The following is an 18,704-nucleotide window of genomic DNA, read 5'->3' as shown; positions in this document are numbered from 1 at the left end:
CTAGCTTATTTATTTAAATCCTTTTTAATTTTCCAAATCATTTTAAAGATTTTTATTTTTGCTTGTGTATTTATTTAAATTGCTTTTAAATGTTTGTCCAATTAGTTTAAATTATTTTAAATCGCTTTGCTTGACATTTAAATATTTTACTCGTTGTCGTGACATCAAAATATTTAAAGTATTTAATTTTTGATTTTTTAAGCTTATATTTTATTTAGTGCAATTAAATCCATAGTCCTAATTTGCTAAAGTTTGAGTAGCAATTTTTAAAAGTGTGAAGCATTTTTAGCCCAAATTTCACCCTCAAACCCACGCCCCAAAAAAACACATTCACACACACTCAACTCACGATTTCTCCCCTGTTCTTCCTCCAATCTTTCCCGTCGACGACTGCCACCAGTTGCTCCGGCCAGCCCCAGCCCCGACGCAACTCCTCTCCAGCTCGAGCTGTGCGGGCTGTCTCAGCTCCCATGGCTCGGCTTTTAGCTCACTCGAGCCCTTGAACTCCGTTTGGCAGCTTAGGCAGGATATGGGCTCCTTTCTCTTTATGTGGAATATTATGCTTCTTGCAATTTATGCTAATTTTGAAATATATGGAGCTGCCCTGCTCTTCGAAAATTTTCAGAAAGTTCTTGCATTTGCTTGGGCCGTTTTGCTGCTATGATTTATGGGAAATGTCATGAATTCGAATTGTCCAGGTTTCTTTATGCTTTGTAGTTCGAAATTCCCAAGATTTGCCTTCATGCTATGTGTTCAAAATTTTGAGTTACTCTCATAGTGTTGGTTCGAGCATTTCCAGTTTTGTTCTTAGCTTTTGTGGTTCGAATTCTTTTTTTTTTTCCAGATTATTTATCCTATCATGTTGGTTCGAAAATCTTGTGCTTTGTTGGTGTTGAATTGGGTGGTGATTTAGGAGCTACCATGGGTGAAATGTAGTCACATGGTATTTTCTTGAGGATGGATTGTAGTTGGCTTGTAGGTTGAATTGGAGGTGCATTCGAATTTGGGGGTAAGAGGCTCGATGATTGGATAGAAGGGGCTGCTCAATCGGTTGCATTTAGAATCGAGTTTGGGAGGTGAAGTTTACTGTTGGGATCGAACTAGGACCTGGTTTGAGGAGACGTTTCGTGGTTCGAGTAGGTCTATGGAATGGTCATGATGTTAGCTTGTAGGCTGGAAAGTTGTAGGAGCTTGGGTTGGAGGCCTAGAAGAGGATCCTAGAGGAGAGAGCATGTGCAGAAATTATTTAGTAACAAGGCTGGCCGGTATTGGCCATGTAAAACAGGGGAAATCTCGTGTTTTGGTTAAGGGCTCGGGTTTGGAAATAGTCTAGGATGTTGGGAATGTGTCGGTTCAAGCGGGAATTAATTCGGATAAGTCTTGGTTGAGTTCTAGACATTTGAATGAATAGGTGCAGAATTTTCGAAGCAAAAAGGGCTGCTGCCCGGAATTGTGTTTTTTGTAAAATGATCGCTTAGGAAATAAATTCCGAGGATGATTTTCCTACTTAGTTCTAAGTGTCATGGAGTCGAGGTTTCAAGCGGAACCCTTTTTGGTTAAGAAACGAGCAAGTTATTAATTTTAAGGGCAAACCGCTCGAGTTTGTCGTAAGTGCAATTTATGGGTTAAATTCTCCATCCTTTGGTTTAGATCCTAAATCACCATCCCGATCATCCATGTGTGAGTCATATGCATGATTATTGATTAACATTTACATGTACGTCATATTTATATATGCATGCTAAGTCCCATATTCAAGAAGGAAAGAAAATATTTTGAACGAAGTGAGATGATTGTGACTATCATTATGGGTTACCTTACCTTAACATGTGTTCGTGTGGGGCTGAAAGACGTTTTGGCCTCCCTTACCAATTCATTATGGGTTACCTTACCTTAGCATGTGTTCGTGTGGGGCTGAAAGACGTTTTGGCCTCCCTTACCAATTCATTATGGGTTACCTTACCTTAGCATGTGTTCGTGTGGGGCCGGAGCTATTCTGGTCTCCCTTACCAATAGGGCAAGTACGGGTTGGGTTTCATCTCGACCTCCTTGCGGCATTGTGCACCATAGCCATGATCATGATCGAAATCACAGAGTCACAATAAAGGATCTAAGTTCACAGTCACAGTTACAGTTACAGATTCAGATTCAGTTTATGCAGTTCATTGATTATGTTTGACTTAACCATGCATATGTTTCATTCATGTTCCCTCATTCATTTTGAAGTTTATTTACTTGTTTAAAGTAAGGGCACAAAACAAAGGTATTTTTAGTATCAGCTATTTTTAATCTGTGTGTGCTTGTATTTATGTAGTACTCGTTATCCCCCCATATTCTTGCTGAGTCTTTTAGACTCACTACACTTATTGTTTTCAGGTGAGGAGTATTTCATTTAGATCGAGGGGCAAGACTATCAAGTGGACTGCGATGCGGGCATGGCACATCCCTTCGACCAATGCTCGTCTTCCGCATAGTTACTAGAATTCTTATGTTAAGAAGCATTTATTTTGCTTAATTGTCAGATGTATATGTAATGTTTTGATAGCATTGTGTTTGGACATGTAAACATTAGATTTCTAATCTTGTGAACACTTGTTATGCCGAACCTCTCTTGGGCCTCGTTCTTGTCTCAGTCTAGTTCTTGTGTCGTCCGTCGTCTATTTCTATTATTTTATTTTGATTGTGATTGCTGTCTGAGACAGGTTGGTTGTAATATAAACAGAGAGGTTATGCCGAAATTTTTATAAAACTTTTGAAAAAAAAATCCGTCTTTTTATTCAGTTTAATTTGAAAGTTGAGTCAGGGTCGTTTCAGTTGGTATCAGAGCATGGTTCTGGTTTGGGTTGTGCCTACTGCCAGTTACAAGAAACTCGAGAAGTCTCGCCTCAAAGTCTGTAAGTTTTAATTAATTTTATATGGTAGTCGTAATTGATTTATTACTTTAAATGTTTTGATGTCACCTTCTTTTTAAAATATTTTTAAAACTAGATGTTTAATTTGTTTAAGTGTGTAGTTTAGTGTTTTTATTGTTTAAAGATTTCTTTTAGTAGTTTGAAGTGTATTATTCAAATGTTTATTTATATAGCATGCGGTTCCAAGTTAAACGGAGTTGGTGTACCAATATTCCTTCCAGTTTTAGGCATTACGTGGGTGTTGTTTGAGTTATTATGTAGTGCTAATATTTTTATGAGATTGTAGGAGTTGTTGGGAAATATTAAACCTGCGTATTAGGATATTTTAATTGTGTGTTATTATTGTAAGTTATTTTCTTACATTAGATTCTAGTCAGATGTAACTAAGTGCATAGTTTGCTTAGAAGTTGATAGATGTGTATTTGTCAGTTATGTTAGTGAATCGGACTCGTGTGAAGACTTGGGATACGTACTTTATTTTATATTACTATGGATAGTTTGAGTTTCCTTTTTTTTTTTTATTTGGGAAAATTTGATTTCGAGGATTAGTGAATCGGTTATTATGAGCCTTTCATTTTTGTGAACCATTATTCCGATCATTAATTTCTTTATGCTTCAATTGTGTTTGCATCCGTTGCAACATATACTTTTGAGTATTCAAAATTTCTTTGCACTTCCTTTGAACATTTATGGGTTCATATGACATCAATCGGCGTTAAATTCTGCCACCTTGGCATTAGTTGAACTTCTTAATAAACTCTTGTTCATGTTTATTACTTCTTGAAATTTTTCTTCGGTTCTAGAGTCGCATGTTGATATGAGTAAGATTCACCTTGCCTTCCTTTTTGGTAATCTACTTACGTTGTGTGATCTGATTTTTACTTTGAGACCGTTGTTTTTCCCCTGATAAACTTGTGTGAACTTCTCTCGAATGAAGTCACACTGATTGCCTTGATTGTGATTTAATTGTTTGAGCATGGTTTCATTACCCATGGGTGAATGATCCCGAGATTTGTATCTTGTTGGCTCATATTTATTATTCATGGAGCCTCCATTATTATTCATTCACCCCTAGAATTGAATTATGAGTGAGTTGTTTTCACTTATCTAGATTTTTATTTTTAGCTCGTTTGTTTGTAATGCTTGCATTATTTCATTTCATATTAAGCAGCATTACTTGTATGTCTGTTTTCTTTCCTGATCCATCATGTTGAATTATTTGAGTGGATCATAGTTTCAAATTATCATTTCGATTTCTTGTGTAAAGAATTGGTTCGTAACCGCATAGTATGTGTTTAGACAATTGGTATTTAATATTAGTACCAGATAAAATCCTAAGTTGTTGTTGTGATCCGAGGAATGAAGACTACTAGTTATAACTAGATCCAGCGAGAAGACTACTAGTTAGTAAATTATTTGAATGGGTTGTTTCAATTCTAAATAGGATTGTTAAGAGTAAACGGATGACTTCGGTAAGCTAAATGGGTGATCAGTCGCGAGATAGGAAAACAGAGCTGCCCTTAGAATACTTTTGGGTACTTTATATTAGCATTCTAAGATTTTGTGAAGATCAACCGGTAAGGCTATTGTACCAACTATGAACATAGAATGATGAATAGAATATTTAGAAAGTTTTCTGGATAAGCGGTAAATTTACTTACCAGTGAAATACTAAGGTATTGGAGGAGTAATTAGAAAACATGTACGATCAGATTACAAACTCTTCGGGGTGTCTAAATTTTATATTAAGTTCTTGAAATATAAATTCAGGTTGTACATATAATAATTTGGGAATTTTTGGATTTTCCAAACTTGCTAACAAGTTGAACTAGGGATTTGAGATATGGCTTCGGGTGATACGTAGGAATTATTTGGTACTTAGAGACCGTCTAATCCAATAAATGGATAATAGCTCGTGGTATGATTTGGCTTCAAGGATAAATATGGATTAATTAGTCGTTGCATCTGAGGTGGAGAAAAGTGGGTAAATCCTTTGGAAAATTTTATGTAAGAATTGAACTTTCGGTAGAATCAAAGATGATAGAGATGAACGTATAAATTGGTGAATGAATATTTGGGATCTGTTTAGTCACCTATTTGGATTCTATATATTATAGGTTAATACCTTCGAACTGAACAACAGTGGATTTTAAGATTTTATTTTCGTATCAAGGAGTAAGTTTATTTTATTTATAGGAATGGTTCAGATCTATCCCGTATCCTAAGGTCTAACGAGGTAGAATCATATAGTCACTTAGCTATCCTATTTAGAAAAGTTTAGTGTTTAGTCGCTAAGTATTTTTTTTTTCGAGGACTTGTGAATTTCTTAAGAGCTTAATTTCTAGATTATATGAGTTAAGTTTTGCTGGTGAATAGACATTAAGCATAGTTTCGTTTTTAGGAAGCCTGTAAGTTATGAGAAATGTCGACATAAATTATTTATTGGTTTTACGGATATTTATTGATTGAAGTTGCGATCTAGGATTTAATGTTATCGAACTAAGACAGGTATCAGATATTTTAGGAGTTTAGGTGGCGAATTAAAACTCTTACAGTCAAATGGGAACAGTGATTAGAAATTTCTCTTAAGCTACAACCAGTTGGGGATAAATAGGAGTTTGCAAATTTATTTTGCAGTAAGAGTTAGTCTGGTTCTTGATGATATAGATATCAGTAAGCATCAGAGTGCGCAGCGAAAGCTGACTTGGACCAACTCAGGTAGGTGCTAAGTTGGAAAACTTAGTGTTGATCTGGTCTAAGGTATTCGAACCTAGTTAGTAAGTCCTGAATTTCGAGGACGAAATTCCATTTAAGGGGGAAAGGAACTGTGACGCCCAAAAATCCAATTTATTAAATCGCTTGCATTAAATTTAATAAATATTAGGATTTTTTATTTTTAAGTTTAATTGATTTAAATTCTTTATCTGGATTATGTGCAATTAAAATATTTTATTATTTGTTCAAATGATTTTATTTTACTAATTATTTAATTAATGTTTTTAATTGTTTAAGTTTATCTGTCTAAATGATTTTATTGTGCAATTTAAATTGTGTTAATATTTTAAAGGTTTAGGTTTTTCTTATTAAAATGATTTTTGATTTTAATGGTTTAGTTTATTCTTTTAAATGATTTTAATTGTTTAGCTTATTTGGTTAAATATTTTCGAGTGTCCAATTTATTTATTTTAAATAGCCTAAGTTTAGCGGTTAGTTATTTTAAATTATTTTAAATGTCTAGCTTATTTATTTAAATCCTTTTTAATTGCCCAAATTATTTTAAAGATTTTTATTTTCGCTTGTGTATTTATTTAAATTGCTTTTAAACGTTTGTCCAGTTAGTTTAAATTATTTTAAATCGCTTTGCTTGATATTTAAATATTTTACTCATTGTCGTGTCATCAAAATATTTAAATTGTTAAATTCTTGATTTTTCAAGCTTGTGTTTTATTTAGTGCAATTAAATTCATAGTCCTAAGTTGCTAAAGTTTGAGTAGCAATTTTTAAAGGTGTGAAGCATTTTTCCCATTTCACTCACATTTTATATGCTTACACTTATACATACACTCTCAACCTTCCACTTAGGCTCAAAGACTTAACCCTAGCCCAAATTTCACCCTCAAACCCACGCCCCAAACACACATTCACACACACTCAACTCACGATTTCTCCCCTGTTCTTCATGGAGTTCATCGGCATCTTCACTCCTTCTCCAATCTTTCCCGTCGACGACTGCCACCAGTTGCTCCGGCCAGCCCCCAACCCCGACGCAACTCCTCTCCAGCTCGAGCTGTGCGGGCTGTCTCAGCTCCCATGGCTCGGCTTTTAGCTCACTCGAGCCCTTGACCTCCGTTTGGCAGCTTAGGCAGGATATGGGCTCCTTTCTCTTTATGTGGAATATTATGCTTCATGTTGAAACTATGTTCTTGCAATTTATGCTAATTTCGAAATATATGGAGCTGCCCTGCTCTTCGAAAATTTTCAGAAAGTTCTTGCATTTGCTTGGGCCGTTTTGCTGCTATGATTTATGGGAAATGTCATGAATTCGAATTGTCCAGGTTTCTTTATGCTTTGTAGTTCGAAATTCCCAAGATTTGCCTTCATGCTATGTGTTCAAAATTTTGAGTTACTCTCATAGTGTTGGTTCGAGCATTTCCAGTTTTGTTCTTAGCTTTTGTGGTTCGAATTCTTTTTTTTTTTTTCCAGATTATTTATCCTATCATGTTGGTTCGAAAATCTTGTGCTTTGTTGGTGTTGAATTGGGTGGTGATTTAGGAGCTACCATGGGTGAAATGTAGTCACATGGTAGTTTCTTGAGGATGGATTGTAGTTGGCTTGTAGGTTGGATTGGAGGTGCATTCGAATTTGGGGGTAAGAGGCTCGATGATTGTATAGAAGGGGCTGCTCAATCGGTTGCATTTAGAATCGAGTTTGGGAGGTGAAGTTTACTGTTGGGATCGAACTAGGACCTGGTTTGAGGAGCCGTTTCGTGGTTCGAGTAGGTCTATGGAATGGTCATGATGTTAGCTTGTAGGCTGGAAAGTTGTAGGAGCTTGGGTTGGAGGCCTAGAAGAGGATCCTAGAGGAGAGAGCATGTGCAGAAATTATTTAGTAACAAGGCTGTCCGGTATTGGCCATGTAAAACAAGGGAAATCTCGTGTTTTGGTTAAGGGTTCGGGTTTGGAAATAGTCTAGGATGTTGGGAATGTGTCGGTTCAAGCGGGAATTAATTCGGATAAGTCTTGGTTGAGTTCTAGACATTTGAATGAATAGGTGCAGAATTTTCGAAGCAAAAAGGGCTGCTGCCCGGAATTGTGTTTTTTGTAAAATGATCGCTTAGGAAATAAATTCCGAGGATGATTTTCCTACTTAGTTCTAAGTGTCATGGAGTCGAGGTTTCAAGCGGAACCCTTTTTGGTTAAGAAACGAGCAAGTTATTAATTTTAAGGGCAAACCGCTCGAGTTTGTAGTAAGTGCAATTTATGGGTTAAATTCTCCATCCTTTGGTTTAGATCCTAAATCACCATCCCGATCATCCATGTGTGAGTCATATGCATGATTATTGATTAACATTTACATGTACGTCATATTTATATATGCATGCTAAGTCCCATATTCAAGAAGGAAAGAAAATATTTTGAACGAAGTGAGATGATTGTGACTATCATTATGGGTTATCTTACCTTAGCATGTGTTCGTGTGGGGCTGAAAGACGTTTTGGCCTCCCTTACCAATTCATTATGGGTTACATTATCTTGACATGTGTTCGTGTGGGGCTGAAAGACGTTTTGGCCTCCCTTACCAATTCATTATGGGGTACCTTACCTTAGCATGTGTTCGTGTGGGGCCGGAGCTATTATGGTCTCCCTTACCAATAGGGCAAGTACGGGTTGGGTTTCATCTCGACCTCCTTGCGGCATTGTGCACTATAGTCACGATCATGATCGAAATCACAGAGTCACAATCAAGGATCTAATTTCACAGTCACAATTACAGTTACAGATTCAGATTCAGTTTATGCAGTTCATTGATTATGTTTGACTTAGCCATGCATATGTTTCATTCATGTTCCCTCATTCATTTTGAAGTTTATTTACTTGTTTAAAGTAAGAGCACAAAACAAAGGTATTTTTAGTATCAGCTATTTTTAATCTGTGTGTGCTTGTATTTACGTAGTACTCGTTATTCCCCATATTTTTGCTGAGTCTTTTAGACTCACTACACTTATTGTTTTCAGGTGAGGAGTATTTCATTTTGATCGAGGGGCAAGACTATCAAGTGGACTGCGATGTGGGCACGGCACATCCCTTCGACCAATGCTCGTCTTCCGCATAGTTACTAGAATTTTTATGTTAAGAAGCATTTATTTTGCTTAATTGTCAGATGTAGATGTAATGTTTTGATAGCATTGTTTTTGGGCATGTAAACATTAGATTTCTAATCTTGTGAACACTTGTATGCCGAACCTCTCTTGGGCTTCGTTCTTGTCTCGGTCTAGTTCTTGTGTCGTCAGTCGTCTATTTCTATTATTTTATTTTGATTGCTGTCTGAGACAGGTTGGTTGTAATATAAACAGAGAGGTTATGCCGAAATTTTTATAAAACTTTTGAAAAAAAAAATCCGTATTTTTATTCAGTTTAATTTGAAAGTTGAGTCAGAGTCGTTTCAATTTGTCCTTCCAAAACATGATTTCCGAGCCTCGTCAATATCAATCTAGTGTCATTGCATAAGCTAAGAGAATGTTCTATGTTCTGCAGCAACATTTCGGAGTTCCAACCTTCAAGTTAAACCAAGAGAATGATCTATGTATATTCGCTGGTACAAATTTGCTTCGTTGTTTTGAAATAAAAAATTAAAATTTTCGATGACTAAATATTCTTAAAGATCCGTGGTATAAAATCTATTTCATCTCGGATTATAATTTTTTGGTATTTTGAAACAAATTCCATGTTTCTACCGATAAATACATATTCTCTGAACATATTTCATAGATCATTTCGTATGATCAATATTTACGTTATTTGTACAATCTTTCAAACGGAAAAAATATTTTGTTATTGGAAGATTATCTATCATTTTTTAATATTCTGAAACAAAAATAAGTTTCACTCTTAAATTTTTTCGTAAAACAAATAATTTTCTGTTAATTATTCCTAATGATTATTGAATCCTGATATGTATGTTAAATCCAGATTTAAATAACGTATAAACATTTTGAAATGTTGCATGTAATTATAAATGATTTTGGGTAATTATTATGTGGATGACTAATAGATGAATTCAATATATGCATGTACTTAAAATCATATGTTGTTTTAAATATCCTTCTACGTTGAAATTTTAACTTAGATAAGTTAATATCATAATCTACACAAGTATAATATTTATTCATCCATGTTTTGTTTATTTGCAGATTATCAATATAGTATGAATTACTACTAATATCTTCTCAGAGTTAAGTTGTCTATAGTAGATAATGCATTTTTATTTGAAATTTATTGATAACCATTGAAATATCATCTTAAGCAAATGTTTATATATCTATATCAATTTCAGATGCATACCACCGAAATAACCAATTACAGAATTACAGGTAAATAAAAATGGTAAAAACAATTTTCAAATCATGTATTTCAAAGATACATTATAAGGTATGCATAGCTACCAACTCAATCACAAAAGTTAAATCAAAAGTATAAGTAGAAGAATTACCTTTTGTTTGAATGATATTTTTATGTCTTTTGGGGCCTATAACTGTAGATTTTGTCAGTCGCTTCATTGTTGTTTGGTGCATTCGAAATTCTGTAGTATTTGTTACGTTAGAATACTTGCACTTTCACTGTTACAGCTATGGGGCCTCGGGTTGCTAATCTCAAATCTTAAGGGGCAATTAATGAATAAGCATCATTAATCTAATAAGAAAAGAATAAGGATCAATAATTTTTTTTTTTCAAAAGGGGGTGGGCTCGGGCGGTTAAAAACTACCGCCCGGGCGCCCCTGATCTTTTCCAAAACAGAAGGCTCGCGCTCGGGCTGCTAAAAACTGCAGCTCGGGCGCTTCCTGGGTAGAATTTCACCCTGTTTTTCAGCAGCCATTCTTGATCCTTTCCATCCATTCCAAGCTATCAAATTCCAGTCTAAAACATGTTATAAAATCTAAGAACAAGCATACATTCATATATCAAGTTCCTAACTTCAAATCATGCATTTATTACATCAAATAAATAGCTCAAAAGGCATGAAACTACAAGCTACACCAAGTCTCAAAAGTGAGCTTCTAAAACATAAGTTTCATGTCAAGTTTTTCAACTTAAAACCCGAGTCCACACTTGCTAAATCTCGCTCCCGAGCTATCAACGTCTTCTCAGACTATCTCCTGCCCCATCTGTTGCAATGCACACATACAAAACAAAGCAATAGCCGGATAAACTCCGGTGAGAAATCATCTCAGTATAAGCAACATATCAAAAGCGTTAAATAAATCATATTAACTCTATTTAACTCGACTCAACAAATAGAGTAAATAACGCTTCTTTCGATCGATCGAGAATTGATTCATTCAACTTCATTGCCATCAAGATTCGTATCCGATCTTGACATGAATATTCATCTAACGTAGCCATTCTGGGCTAGAAAATAAGGTTAGCCGCAACCTTGGCATAGAATCAATTCAATATAGTCTCGTATCATAATCATATCAACTCAAATCAAAGATCCACTACCTGGGATGGATCGACAACAACAAAATCAAATCAAAACAATAAATACGTATGTGATTTTGGTGGGATAACTCAAGAATAGTCGTTCTTGAGTTTCAAAGTCCCTTACTCGTGATGTCGTCATTATACCTTCGTATTTCTTCTGTTTTGAACGCTTCAAATCTGAAACAAAGCATCAAACATTCATATCAATCTTCATTCTATTCAATCATGTCAATATCAATTCAAAATCATCAATATGTCATCAATCATATCGCTTCAAACCTCAACGTCTTCTTCTTCGATACAACTCGGAGTCGTGAGTCGTTAGCCTTCGAAACTCATCTGAAACTGAGAAATAAAAATGCTATATCATCGATAACATTTCAAAGAAGGTATTATCTCAGTCATTGGCTATCAAAACGGCTTCAAAACATCAATCGACGGCGTAGCGATTAAATATCGGTAACCGACGAAATATCGAATTCGATGTTAACTTCTTTAATTTCATAAACGTGTGATATCTCATCACTATAACCTCATACACCAGCATATTAAACACAATCAGCTGCTATAGCTCTTTATATACATGCTGGAAATCATGACAAGTTCATTCAACATCAAATCGTCGATTCGGTTTCAATATCGGAATGAATGAACATGCATGAACACAAACTAACATCAAGTTCTGATCTCTGCTCATAACTGATTTTGAAATCTATCAAACATATCATAATACTTACATCAATTGAAGTTCTCGTTGCAAGGATTCCAGAACATCTTTCGGAATTGAAATCAGACGAGCGGATCAAAAGTTACGAGGATTTGAAAACAAGAACTCAAAAGAAAATGAAGAGGGTTCGGTCTCTGTTCGATTTTCTCCCTTTCCTTTTCTGAATTTCCTATGCTACAAACACGTTTCATGCTGATAATCTAATGTAAAATTAGATATGTATTGCCTATTTGAAATTTAGTCCCTCAAGTCTTCTTTAATTGCAATTCAGTCCTCGGCCTTCGTTTTAATTCAATTTCAATCCAAAATAATTTAAGAATATTAGAATTTAAATCGAAACTCTAACTATTCCCAAATTAAATATACTCGGATTAAAATTAATTAAATTCGGATTAAATCAATAATCCCGGCCTATATCTCTTTAGTCCTCGAATCTTTGATATTCTCAAATCAGTCCCTGATCGGGTTATATCTTCAAAATTAATCTTCTTTAATTCCCGAAATATGGAATTTAATCTCAAATTCCATAAATATTCAAATCGAATAATTATTCTTTTAATTTAAGAATTCTCGGAATTTAATTCTCAAAATCCAGAAAATTTCAAATTAAATATTTTTGGCTCGAAAATTAAATCTATAATTTTTTTCACTTCTTAAATCAATATTAGCCCATAATATGGAATTAAATTCTAAAATCCCATAATTAATAATTTAATATTTTTGGGCCTTACAATTCCTCCCCTCTAAAGAATGATTTCGTCCTCGAAATCGTATTCAATCGAACTATTCAATATGATAGGCTGAATGATTATCTGAAGTTATTCTCACTTCAATCATATAACTCTGATCTTCGTATCTCATCTCTTCATCTCATATCAGATTATTTCTTCAAATCTGTTTCTATTATTCAGTTATACTTCAAGTCATTGAAAAGAATTCGTTCTAAGTTGTTTCTTCCCTCAATCAAGGATCTGTCGACTAATCGACTTAACTCAAAATCTTTTCGATAGCTATCTTATCTAGTGACAGTACATAGGAAATAATCGAACTGACATTTCCTTATCTTAGATACGTGGAATGACTCGGATCCATCATATCAAACTGAAAAGAATAAATCAGTCAATCCCATCATCAGATCGGTCCGACATCTCAGTCAATGAAATTCATCTTCAGTGACGACTTGTTTCATTCTCTTTATCATTATATGCTATGCATAGAAAATATATCAAGTCTACACTGTCATTCAGTTCATCGTTTCAAGATCAGTATTCAACTTCATATTCTGAATTTGTAAATTAAACTCTGCTCTTTTCTATTCTGAATGGAATGATGTTTCAAGAATAACTTTTCCGCTTAACTAATCAGTTTCAGCTTCAAAAGTTATATTTATCATTCAATTACTACTTTTGTTACTTTGTCTCTGTTTTCATTTTGTACAGATTCATCTTCAAAATCTTTATATGTCTCAAATCAAATCTGATCTGATATCGACAACTCATGTCTGATCTAACGTCGTATACTTCGATAGTATCATTTCAACACAAAGAAATTTGATTTCTTTTCATCAGATTATCATAACATTTTCTCAAGATAAATTCGATAGCTGTTACAGGAATTAAATTCATCCAGTGGCAATATATCAATTCAATTAATAACAAATCAGGTATTAACGTTCTGAGAATATTCTCAATATCTGAAAAATCAACTCAGATAATCCATCAATCGAAAAATAGGATAATGCAATCACATCAACCAACTCTCAGAACATCAATCAATCAATCGATGCCACATTCTGTCGAATAAATCTAAAGTCTTAATCCTGACTATAGATTTTAATCATTCCTGTAATTTCATCATATCTCTATCTTCTTCACAAATCTGAATAGATAGCTGTTATTCACATCTCAGACAGTATATTCTGCAAAATCTGATTAGTCTATTCGGACTATTCATTAATCAAATTATAATCTGATGTATCCACAGACTTCAAATTATTCAGAGTTGTTGATAATCGGTATCATGTCAGATAAAGTTCAGTCTCAAAAATTCGATTCATCTGCTCCAACTATTCTTTAATTCAAGAATAAAATCTCGTACTTTTACATCCAAAAAGTACTCAGAGCTTTCTGATTGTCTGCATTACAATTCAATATTAAACCTAATGTCTCAATTGAAACAATAATTCTTGGCTTACTGTGACATCCCACACCGTTCTGATCACGGATCAGTGATTCATTCGTACAGACAAATCACCTTAGTCAGTAACTTCAGTCAATTTAATCATAACTACCACCTGTTTACCTCATATATACTGCTTCATTATGGTAGTTTCACAAAATTATTCTTTCAAATTATAATCTCGTTTCAATTTCTGGAGTTTCTAAACTATCACTGAACTCATCTAGTCAGCAATTTTCCAACTTCATCAGAAACTCTCTATACGTTTAACTTCGAAAACGTACTGATTATGTTACATCTATTTGCTTTATCTTCTGATAAAACAATTAGTAAACGAATATTGAATTCATTGTTGTGCAATTCTTCAAATTCTGATATCTCTTTTCGAAAATATCAAGCACAATCAGATAATCAAGTATAATAAAATTCATCCATTCTGGTCTGAGACTTTAATTCATATCTCAATATGACATTCTTTACTGAATTCTCATCGTTTCAGTTTACTTTCTGTGTTTCTTTCATCTTTGTATCAATTATGATGCATTTCCAATTGAAAATCAATTTGATTGGTTATATATTCATCAGAATATTCAAACCAGAATACACATAAATCTGAAATCAATTCATCAAATGTCTATCTCATTCCTCATTCCTATTTCTCAATCGAATTCTAATCACGTGATTTCATCTCCATATGCTTTAATCTTTCCCAATCAATTCTAACTGAGCTTGAATTACAGTAATTCTGCTTGTGTAAGTATCTATCTCGACACTCAAGCACATAATCAAAGATTAATCAATCAAATATTCATCTCGTCTCTTCGTTCTATTTTCCAATTCTCAGCAAATTATATCATCAACTCAAAATTTTGCCGATAATCAGAATTGGAAATTCTATCAGTTATGAGCCAAAACATCAAAATATACTGAATGTATACATCAAACAATCAATAATTCTTGAAATTCATAATCAAAGGAACTCACTCAAGTTAAGGTCATCCAAAGAACAATAGTATGAATGACAATCTGCTAAGTGAAAACAACTCACTAGCATCTCAACTCAAGACGAGTAAAACAAGTCAGACTCTACCAAAGAATAAGAGTCCATCAAAATCAATTGAGATCGAATACAAAACCTCATAATCGATATCAAGAATTTCAAAAAATCATGATCTTATGATGTAATAACTTCAGTAATATCAGAAAAGACTCATTTGTAACTGATTTTTTATATCATCATCTATTCTATAAACCTCAAAAGCAGCATTCAATTCATCAATTCATCAAGTCGCTTTACAATTCCAATTCACAACTTAAACTAAAGTCGAATTCTTATTGGACTCTATCTGTCATCTCTATTCATTGACATATCCATCAATGCTGATTTAGATCTTGAACATATCTAGTGCATCGAATATATTGATTTCGGAATATTTCTGTAATCAAACATCATATATCAAACCGAAATCACAGAATCTTAATTCGAGATTCTATTTCATATCATCATATTCATATGCACATTATTTTCTTGCTGATCTAATTTTATAGCTTCTTATCCTCAATTCGTCTGCTCATCTGTATTCTATTAGTTCATCATCATCTATCATGCAGCATAAACAGATATTTCAATATGAACACAATCATTTTCAATTTCAGTTCATCGAAGCAATAGTTCCATTCTTCAGTTCAATTCACAAATTCTCTTTTCTGATACAGAGATCATCATATAATAAGCTTTTCGCTATCATATATCTCTTACACCATTTAACATAAACAGGTTAAAACAAAATAAATCTGTTACCTGCAATTTCATTCTCAGGTGCATTTTCATTCTCTTACTCTGTATATTTCTGGAACTGTTCTTCATTCAAATCAACTTAAAACCTGATTTGCTTCAAATATAATCTACCACATCTGCTTGTCCAGATAACTCCCTTTACAATGTATGTTATCTGTATCGGTCTACTAGAGGTAAAGAACTACTTTCATATCTCTTGTGGAAGGAAAATTGTAGCCAATGGTGATTATCTCATACACTGTGGCATATCTACACTTTCATTCATTCTACTTCATCAGTCAATTTCAGTTCTCTTAGTCCTGTTTATGTCTTTCATAAAATGTTTCAGTCGTCAACATTTAATCAGACATAATCTTCAAATTCAAGCCATTAATTACTTCACTCAATCTTGAGCTTTTTCATCATTTACAATTCAAATAATTATAGTAGGCTTGAAAATTCTAATAAAACATTCTTCAATATTCAAAATATTCAACTTCGAGATGGTATATTTTTCTTTCTCATCATTTCTATCTGTTGTGGCAAAGAACTATAAACAAAAATCATGTTCTAAGCACTTAACAATAAATTAATATACCTCTGTTCTTTCATCATTTTCTCCGTCAAAATCTATCAGCTGGTTGCTAGGTCTTGAAGTTGGTAGACAGTCGATCTAATACGATATTCATCTGTATCTTTCAGGTATTTGAACAACTGATCAAGTACTTCAGGCCAAATTCTACCTGCAATAACATCTATTCATTCACTGATATTCTGTTCTGTTCAATCAGAGATACTTCTTTCAGCTGAGCAATACTGTTCTGTTCAATCTAACCATACCAATCTGTTTCATCTGGCCATACTATTCTGTCAGTCTGGGGTGCTTACGTCACCCAAAGAACAATGTTCTCTTCGATTCTGGGTGCTTACATCACCCGAGAAAAATCTTATAACAAAATCAGTAAAAAAAATTCAAAAATTTACAAATCAGTAAATCAAGTAGTTGAATTTCAAAGATAGATCACGCTCACATGCAAATCATCACATCATCAAATCATCAAATTGTGTAATGCATAATCATGCAATACTATAAATGCATGTGACTCAATCTACCCCACTCAACTTCTACCTCAGTCCGAGAAACTTATGCTCTGATACCACCTGTTGTGGGGCCTCGGGTTGCTAATCTCAAATCTTAAGGGAAATTAATGAATAAGCATCATTAATCTAATAAGAAAAGAATAAGGATCAAGAATTTTTGGGAGTTCCTGTTGTGGGGCCTCGGGTTGCTAATCTCAAATCTTAAGGGACAATTAATGAATAAGCATCATTAATCTAATAAGGAAAGAATAAGGATCAAGAATTTTTTTTTTTTCAAAAAGGGGTGGGCTCGGGCGGTTAAAAACTACCGCCCGGGCGCCCCTGATCTTTTCCAAAACAGAAGGCTCGCGCTCGGGCTGCTAAAAACTGCAGCTCGGGCGCTTTCTGGGTAGAATTTCACCCTGTTTTTCAGCAGTCATTCTTGATCCTTTCCATCCATTCCAAGCTATCAAATTCAAGTCTAAAACATGTTATAATATCTAAGAACATGCATAAATTCATATATCAAGTTCCTAACCTCAAATCATGCATTTATTACATCAAATAAATAGCTCAAAAGGCATGAAACTACAAGCTACACCAAGTCTCAAAAGTGAGCTTCTAAAACATAAGTTTCATGTCAAGTTTTTCAACTTAAAACCCGAGTCCACACTTGCTAAATCTTGCTCCCGAGCTATCAACGTCCTCTCAGACTAGCTCCTGCCCCATTTGTTGCAATGCACACATACAAAACAAAGAAACAGCCGGATAAACTCCGGTGAGAAATCATCTCAGTATAAGCAACATATCAAAAGCGTTAAATAAATCATATCGAATCTATTTAACTCGACTCAACAAATAGAGTAAATAATGCTTATTTCGATCGATCGAGAATTGATTCATTCAACTTCATTGCCATCAAGATTCGTATCCGATCTTGACATGAATATTCATCTAACATAGCCATTCTGGGCTAGAAAATAAGTTTAACTGCAACCTTGGCATAGAATCAATTCAATATAGTCTCGTATCATAATCATATCAACTCAAATCAAAGATCCACTACCTGAGATAGATCGACAACAAAAAAATCAAATCAAAACAATAAATACGTATGTGATTTTGGTGGGATAACTCAAGAATAGTCGTTCTTGAGTTTCAAAGTCCCTGACTCGTGATGTCGTCATTATACCTTCGTATTTATTCTGTTTTGAACGCTTCAAATCTGAAACAAAGCATCAAACATTCATATCAATCTTCATTCTATTCAATCATGTCAATATAGATTCAAAATCATCAATATGTCATCAATCATATCGCTTCAAACCTCAACTTCTTCTTCTTCGATACAACTCGGAGTCGTGAGTCGTTAGCCTTCGAAACTCATCTGAAACTGAGAAATAAAAATGATATATCATCGATAAAATTTCAAAGAAGGTCTTATCTCAGTCATTGGCTATATCAAAACGGCTTCAAAACATCAATCGACGGCGTATCGATTAAATATCGGTAACCGACGAAATATCGAATTCGATGTTAACTTCTTTAATTTCATAAACATGTGATATCTCATCACTTATAACCTCATACACCAGCATATTAAACACAATCAGCTGCTATAACTCTTTATATACATGATGGAAATCATGACAAGTTTATTCAACATCAAATCGTCGATTCGGTTTCAATATCGGAATGAATAAACATGCATGAACACAAACTAACATCAAGTTCTGATCTCTGCTCATAACTGATTTTGAAATCTATCAAACATATCATAATACTTACATCAAATTGAAGTTCTCGTCGCAAGGATTCCAGAACATCTT

At 34.1% G+C, this 18,704-nt stretch overlaps 1 long non-coding RNA gene across 1 annotated transcript; it reads left to right on the top strand.

Annotated features, from left to right (window-relative positions):
• The first annotated feature begins 315 nt into the window (after nucleotides 1-315).
• On the top strand, nucleotides 316-9,020 carry LOC140891001 (uncharacterized). The gene is made up of 3 exons (XR_012152394.1): nucleotides 316-522; nucleotides 2,377-2,894; nucleotides 8,647-9,020. It is a non-coding gene; the product is annotated as an uncharacterized lncRNA (long non-coding RNA).
• Nucleotides 9,021-18,704: the final 9,684 nt, after the last annotated feature.

This window comes from Henckelia pumila, chromosome 3 (assembly GCF_033568475.1).
Source record: "Henckelia pumila isolate YLH828 chromosome 3, ASM3356847v2, whole genome shotgun sequence".
In the NCBI taxonomy this organism is placed as follows: domain Eukaryota; kingdom Viridiplantae; phylum Streptophyta; class Magnoliopsida; order Lamiales; family Gesneriaceae; genus Henckelia; species Henckelia pumila.
This window is presented reverse-complemented; position numbering and strand designations above follow the sequence as displayed.